Raw genomic sequence first — 8,683 nt, forward strand, 5'->3', positions numbered from 1 at the left:
AGGAACCATAGTAACCGCCCTGCCATGACCGTTGCTCGTTCTTTTTGTGTTTTACGGCCAAAACACTAGAATTCCGCCCGATTCCTATATTTTCGTGTGCTATAGCCCACGCCTTCCGAGTGGGTCCGGGCCCCCCGTACCCCGATCGCCTAAAAAAATTTTGGGCTATCAAATATGACCTAAGGAACCATAGTCACCGTCCTGCCATGACTGTTCCTCGTTTGTTTGCGTTTTACGGCCAAAAAACCAGAATTCCGCCCGATTCCCATATTTTCGTGTGCTATAGCCTATACCTTCCGAGTGGGTCAGGACCCCCGTACCCCGATAGCCTAAAACTTTTCTGGGCTATCAAATACGACCTAAGGAACCATAGTGATCGCCCCTCCATGACCGTTCCTCTTCTTTTGCATTTTACGGACAAAAAATAAGAATTTCGCTTGATTCCCATATTTTCGTGTGCTATAGCCCACACCATCCGATTGGGGCCCGGGCCCCTAGACCCAGATCGCGTAAAAATATTTCGGGCCATCAAATACGACCTAAGGAAACATAGTCACCGCACCGCCATGACCTTTCCTCATTTTTTTGCGTTTTACGGCCAAAAAACTAGAATTCCACCCGATTCCCATATTTTCGTGTGCTATAGCCCACGCCTTCCGAGTGGGTCTGAGCCCCCTAGACCCCGATTGCCTAAAAATTTTCGGGGCTATCGAATACGACCTTAGGAACCATAGTCGACCCGCAATGACCTTTCCTCGTTTTTTGCATTTTACGGCCATAAAACTTGAATTCCACCCGATTCCCATTTTTTCGTGTGCTAGCCCACGCCTTCCGAGAGGTCTCGAGCCCCCGGACCCCGATCGCCTAAAATATTTTTGGGCAATCGAATACGACCTAAGGAACCATAGACACCACCCCGCCATGACCTTTCCTCGTTTTCTTTGTGTTTTACGGCCAAAAAACTAGAATTCCGCAAGATTCCCATATTTTCGTGTGCTATAGCCCCCTTTTTCCGAGTAGGACCGAGCCCCCCGGACTCGGATAGCCTAAAATTATTCCGGGCTATCAAATACGACCTAAGGAACCATATTCGTCGCCCCACCATGACCGTTCCTCTTTTTTTGCATTTTACGGCCAAAAAATAAGAATTTCGCCTGGTTCTCATATTTTCGTGTTCTATAGCCCACGCCTTCCGAGTAGGCTCGGGCCCCCCGGATCTGGATCGCTAAAAATTTTACTGGCCTTCATATTCGACCTAAGGAACCATAGTCACCACCTCGCCATGATTGATCCTCGTTTGTTTGCCTTTTACATCCAAAAGACTAGAATTCCGCCTGATTCCCATATTTTCGTGTGCTATAGCCCACGCTTTACGAGTGGGCCCGGAACCTCCGAACATGGATTACCTAAAATTTTCCGAGCTGTCAAATACGACCTAAGGAACCATAGTCACCGCTCCCCCATGAATGTTCCTCCTTTGTTTTGCGTTTTACGGCCATAAAACTAGAATTCTACTCGATTCCCATGTTTTCGTGTGCTAGCCCACGCCTTTCAAGTGGTCCCGGTCCCCCGGAACCGCATCACCTAAAAATATTTTGAGCCATTAAATACGACCTAAGGAACCCTAGTCACCGTCCCCCCATGACCGTTCCTCGTTTTTTGCATTTTACGGCCAAAAAACTAGAATTCCGCCTCATTCCCATATTTTCGTGTGCTATAGCCCACGCCTTCCGAGTTGGTCAGGGCCCCCATACCCCGATCGACTAAAATTTTTCCGGACTATTAAATAGGACATAAGGAACCATAGTCACCGCCCCTCCATGACCGTTCCTCCTTTTTTGCATTTTACGGCCAAAAAACAAGAATTCCGCTTAAATCCCATATTTTTGTGTGCTATAGCCCACGCCATCCCAGTGGGCCCGCCCCTTGACCCGGATCGCCTAAAATTTTTCCGGACAATCAAATACGACCTAAGAAACCATAGTCATCGCCCTGCCATGACTATTCTTCGTTTGTTTGAGTTTTATAGCCAAAATGTTTGTATTCCGCCCGATTCCAAAATTTTCCTGTGTTATAGCCCACGCCTTGCGAGTGGGCCCGGGCCCCAAGGTCCTGGATCGCCTAAAATTTTCCGGGCCATCAAATACGACCTAAGGAACCATAGTCACCGCCCCGCCATGACCATTCCTTGTTTTGTTTGCGTTTTACGGCCATAAAAGTTGAATTCCACCCGATTCCCATTTTTTCGTATGCTGGCACACGCCTTCCGAGTGGTCCTGGACCCCCAGAAACCGGATCGCCTAAAATTTTTCCGGGCCATCAAATACGACCTAAGGAACCATAGTCACCGCCCCGCCATGACCTTTCCTCGTTTTTTGCGTTTTACGGCCAAAAAACTAGAATTCCGCCCGATTACCATATTTTCGTGTGCTATAGCCCACACCTTCCGAGTGGGTCCGAGCCCCCCGGACCCCGATTGCCTAAAATATTTCGGGGCTATCGAATACGACCTAAGGAACCATAATCGCCGCCCCGCCATGACCTTTCCTCATTTTATTTTTGCGTTTTACGGCCATAAAACTTGAATTCCACTCGATTTTGATTTTTTTCGTGTGTTATAGCACACGCCATGCGAGTGGGCCTGGGGCCCCCGGACCTGGATCGCCTAAAATTTTCCGGGCCATCAAATACGACCTAAGGAACCATAGTCACCACCCCGCCAAGACCGTTTCTCTTTTTGTTTTTTGCGTTTTACGGCCATAAAACTTGAATTCCACCCAATTCCCATTTTTTATGTGCTAGCCCACACCTTCCGAGTGGTCCCGGGCCTCCCGAAACTGGATCGCCTAAATTTTTTCTGGGCCATTAAATTCAACCTAAGGAACAATAGTCACCGCCCGCCATGACCTTTCCTCATTTTTTGCGTTTTACGGCCAAAAAACTAGAATTCTGCCCGATTCCCATATTTTCATGTTCTATAGCCCACGCCTTCCGAGTGGGTCCGAGCCCCCCGAACCCCGAGTGCCTAAAATCTTTCCGGGCTATCGAATACGACCTAAGGAATCATAGTCGACGCCCCGCCATGACCTTTCCTCATTTTTATGCATTTTACGGCCATAAAACTTGAATTCAACCCGATTCCCATTTTTTTATGTGCTAGCCCACGCCTTACGAGAGGTCCCGAGCCCCCGAATTCTGATCGCCTAAAATTTTTTTGGGCTATCGAATACGACCTAAGGAACCATAGTCGCTGGCCCTCCATGACCTTTCCTTGTTTTTTTGCGTTTTACGGCGAAAAAACTAAAATTCTGCCCGATTCCCATATTTTCGTGTGCTATAGCCCACGTTTTCCGAGTGGGACCGAGCCCCCCGGACTCGGATAGCCTAAAAATTTTTCGAGCTATCAAATACGACCTAAGGAACCATAGTCGCCGCCCCACCATGACCGTTACTTTTTTTTTTGTATTTTACGGCCAAACAATAAGAATTCCGCATGATTCTCATATTTTCGTGTTCTATAGCCCACGCCTTCTGAGTGGGCCAGGGCCCCCCGGAACCGGATCGCCTAAAATTTTTCTAGGCCTTCAAATTCGAATTAAGGAATCATAGTTACTCGTTTGTTTGCGTTTTACGGCCAAAAAACTAGAATTCCGCCCGATTCCCATATTTTCGTGTGCTATAGCCCATGCCTTCCGAGTGAGTCCGAGCCCTCGGACCCCGAATGCCTAAAATTTTTTCGGGCTATCGAATACGACCTATGGAACTATAGTCGATGCCCCGCCATGACCTTTACTCGTTGTTTTGCATTTTACAGCCATAAAACTTTAATTCCACCCGATTCCCAATTTTTCGTGTGCTAGCCCACACCTTCCGAGAGGTCCCGAGCCCCCGGACCACGATAGCCTAAAATTTTTTTGGGCTATCGAATACGACCTAAGGAACCATAGTCGTCGTTCGGCCATGACCTTTCCTCATTGTTTTGCGTTTTTCGGCCAAAAAACTAGAATTCCGCCCGATTTCTTTATTTTCGTGTGCTATAGCCCACGTTTTACGAGTGGGACCGAGCCCCCCGGACTCGGATCGCCTAAAACTTTTTCGGGACATAAAATACGACCTAAGGAACCATAGTCACTGCACCGCCATGACCTTTCCTCATTTTGTTGCGATTTACAGCTAAAAAACTAGAATTCCGACTAATTCCCATATTTTCGTGTGCTATAGCCCACGCCTTCCGAGTGGATCCGAGCCCTCCAGACCCCGATTGCCTAAATATTTTCCGGGCTATCGAATAGGACCTAAGGAACCATAGTCGACAACCCACCATGACCTTTCTTCGTTTTTTTTTGCATTTTACGGCCATAAAACTTGAATTCCACCCGATTCCCATTTTTTTGTGTGCTAGCCCACGCCTTCCGAGAGGACTCGATCCCCCGCACCCCGATAGCCTAAAAATTTTTCGGGCTATCGAATACGACCTAAGGAATCATAGTCGCCGCCCCGCCATGACCTTTCCTCATTTTTTGCGTTTTACGGCCAAAAAACTAGAATTCCGCCCGATTCCCATATTTTCGTGTGCTATAGCCCACGTTTTTCGAGTGGAACCGAGCCCCCCGGACTCGGATCTCCTAATTTTTTTCCGGGCGATCAAATACGACCTAAGGAACCATAGTCGCTGCCCACCATGACTGTTCATCGTTTGTTTGCGTTTTACAGCCAACAAGCTAGAATTCCGCCCGATTCCCATATTTTCGTGTGTTATAGCCCACGCCTTGCGAGTGGGCCTGGGCCCTCCGAACATGGATCACCTAAAATTTTCCGAGCCATCAAATACGACCTAAGGAACCATAGTCACCTCCCCGCCATGAACGTTCCTCGTTAGTTTTGCGTTTTACGGTCATAAAACTAGAATTCTACCCGATTCCCATTTTTCATGTGCTAGCCCACGCCTTCCGAGTGGTTCCGGGCCCCCCAGAACCGCATCACATAAATTTTTTCCGGGCCATTAAATATGACCTAAGGAACCGTAGTCACCGTCCCGCCATGACCGTTCCTCGTGTTTTGCATTTTACGACCAAAAAACTAGAATTCCACCTAATTCCCTTATTTTCGTGTGCTATAGCCCATGCCTTCCGAGTGGGTCAGGACCCCCGTACCCCGATCGCCTAAAAATTTTTCGGGATATCAAATACGACCTTAGGAACCATAGTCGTCGCCCCTCTATGACCGTTCCTCTTTCTTTGCATTTTACGGCCAAAAAATAAGAATTCCGCTTGATTCCCATATTTGCGTGGGCTATAGCCCAAACCATCCCAGTGGGCCCGGTCCCGCGAACCCGGATCGCCTAAAATTTTTCCGGACCATCAAATACGACCTAAGGAACCATAGTCACCGCCCTGCCATGACAGTTCCTCATTTGTTTGCGTTTTACAGCCAAAAAACTAGAATTCTGCCCGATTCCCATATTTTCATGTGCTATAGACCACGCCTAGCGAGTAGGCGGACGCGGATCGCCTAAAATTTTACGGGCCATCAAATACGACCTAAGGAACCATAGTCACCGCCCCGCAATGACATTCCTCATTTGTTTTGCATTTTACGGCCATAAAACTAGAATTCCGCCCGATTCCTATTTTTTCGTGTGCTAGCCCACGCCTTCCGAGTGTCCCGGGCCCCCCGCAACCGGATCACCTAAAATTTTTTTTGGCCATCAAATACGACCTAAGGAATTATAGTCACCGCCCCGCCATGAACGTTCCTCATTTTTGGTGTTTTACGATCAAAAAGCTAAAATTCCGCCTGATTCTTATATTTTCGTCTGCTATAGCCTATACCTTCCGAGTAGGTCCTAGCCCCCCGGACCCGCATCGCCTAAATTTTTTTCGGGCCATCAAATACGACCTTAGAACCATAGTCACTGCCCCGCCATGACCGCTCCTCGTTTGTTTGTGTTTTACAGCCGTAAAACTAGAATTTTGCGTGATTCCCATATTTTCGTGTGTTAGCCCACACTTTTCGAGTGGGCCCAGGCCCCCCGAAACCAGATCGCCTAAGTTTTTTCCGGGGCATCAAATACGACCTAAGTAACCATAGTCACCGCCCCGCCATGACCGTAACTCGTTTTTTGCATTTTACGGCCAAAAAACTAGAATTCCGCCTCATTCCCATATTTTCGTGTGCTATAGCCCACGTCTTCCGAGTGGGTCAGGGCCCCCGTACCCCCGATCGCCTAAAAAATTTTCGGGCTATCAAATACAACCTAAGGAACCATAATCGCCGCCCCTCCATGACCGTTCCTCTTTTTTTGCATTTTACGGCCAAAAAACTAGAATTCCGCTTGATTCCCATATTTTCGTGTGCTATAGCCCACGCCTTCCAAGTGGGCCCGGGCCCCCGGACCCGGATAGCCTAAAATTTTTCCGGGAAATCCAATACGACCTAAGGAACTATAGTCACCACCCCGCCACGATCGTTCCTCGTTTGTTTGCGTTTTATAGCCCAAAAACTAGTATTCCGCCTGATTCCCATATTTTCGTGTGTTATAGCGCACGCCTTGCGAGTGGGCCCGGGCCCCCGAACTTAGATCGCCTAAAATTTTTCGGACCATCAAATACGACCTAAGGAACCACAGTCACCGCCCCACCATGTCCGTTCCTCATTTTTTGTTTTGCATTTTACAGCCATAAAACTTAAATTTCACCCGATTCCAATTTTTTCGTGTGCTAGACCACGCCTTCCGAGTGGTCCCAAGCCCCCACAAACGGACCGCCTAAAATTTTTTCGCGCCATTAAATACGACCTAAGGAACCACAATCACCGCACTGCTATGACCTTTCCTCGTTTTTTTGCGTTTTACGGCCAAAAAACTAGAATTCCGCTCGAATACTAAATTTTCGTGTGCTATAGCCCACGCCTTCCGAGTGGGTCCGAGCCTCCCGGACCCCGATCGCCAAAATATTTTCTGGGCTATCGAATACGACCTGAGGAACCATAGTCGCCGCCCCGCCATGACCTTTCCTCATTTTGTTTTGCGTTTTACGGCCAAAAAACTAGTATTCCGCCCGATTCCCATATTTTCGTGTGCTATAGCCCACGCCTTCCGAGTGGGATCGAGCCCCCCGGACCCCGATCGCTTAAAATTTTTCCGGGCTATCAAATACGACCTAAGGAACCATAGTCGCCGCCCCTCCATGACCGTTCCTCTTTTTTTGTAATTTACGACAAAAAAATAAGAATTCCGCGTGATTCTCTTATTTTCGTGTGCTATAGCCCACGCCTTCCGAGTGGGGCCAGGCCCCCCAGACTCAGATCGCCTAAAAATTTTCCGGGCCATAAAATATGACCTAAGGAACCATTATCACCTCCCCACCATGATCGTTCTTCATTTTTTGCGTTAATGGCTAAAAAACTAGAATTTCGCCCGATTCCCATATTTTCGTGTGTTATAGCCCACGCCTTGCCAGTGGTCCCGGGCCCTCTGGACCTGGATAGCCTAAAAGTTTTCGGGCTATCAAATACGACTTAAGGAACCATAGTCACCTCTCTGCCATGACCGTTCCTTATTTTGTTTTTTGCATTTTACGGCCATAAAACTTGAATTCCACCCGGTTCCCATTTTTTCGCGTGCTAGCCCACGCCTTCCGAGTGATCCCGGGCTTCCCGAAACCGAATCGCCTAAATTTTTTCCTTTCCATCAAATTCCACCTAAGGAACTATAGTCACCACCCCGCCATGACCTTTCCTCATTTTTTTGCATTTTACAGCCAAGAAACTAGAATTCTGGCTGATTCCCATATTTTCGTGTGCTATAGCTCACGCCTTCCGAGAAGGTCCGAGCCCCCCGGACCCCGATCGGCTAAAAATTTTCCAGGCTATCAAATAAGACCTAAGGAACCATAGTCGGCACCCCGCCATGACCTTTCCTTGTTTTTTGCGTTTTACGACCTAAAAATTAAAATTCCGCCTGATTCTCATATTTTCATGTGCTATAGACCACGCCTTCCGAGTGGGACCGAGCCCCCGGACCCCGATCGCCTAAAATTTTTCCGGGCTATCAAATACGACCTAAGGAACCATAGTCGCCGCCCCGCCATGACCGTTCCTAGTTTGTTTGCGATTTACGGCCAAAAAACTAGAATTCCGCTTGATTCACATATTTTTGTGTGCGCCCACGCCTTCCGAGTGGGCCCGAGCTCCCCGGACACGGATCGCCTAAAATTTTTCAGGCCATCAAATACGACCTAAGGAACCATAGTCACCGCCCTGCCATGACCGTTGCTCGTTTTTTTTGTGTTTTACGGCCAAAACACTAGAATTCCGCACGATTCCCATATTTTTGTGTGCTATAGCCCACGCCTTTCGAGCGGGTACGGCCCCCCCGTACCCCGATCGCCTAAAATAATTTCGGGCTATCAAATACGAACTAAGGAACCATAGTCACTGTCCTGCCATGACTGTTTCTCGTTTGTTTGCGTTTTACGGCAAAAAAACTAGAATTCCACCCGATTCCCATATTTTCTTGTGCTATAGCTCACGCCTTACGAGTGGGTCCGAGCCCCCGGACCCCAATCGCCTAAAAATTTTTCGGGCTATCAAATACAACCTAAGGAACCATAGTCGCCGCAACCTCCATGACCGTTCTTCTTTTTTTGCATTTTACGGACCAAAAATAAGAATTCCGCATGAT

The sequence above is a fragment of the Nicotiana tomentosiformis genome, chromosome 2 (genome assembly GCF_000390325.3).
Source record: "Nicotiana tomentosiformis chromosome 2, ASM39032v3, whole genome shotgun sequence".
Taxonomy (NCBI): Eukaryota; Viridiplantae; Streptophyta; class Magnoliopsida; order Solanales; family Solanaceae; genus Nicotiana; species Nicotiana tomentosiformis.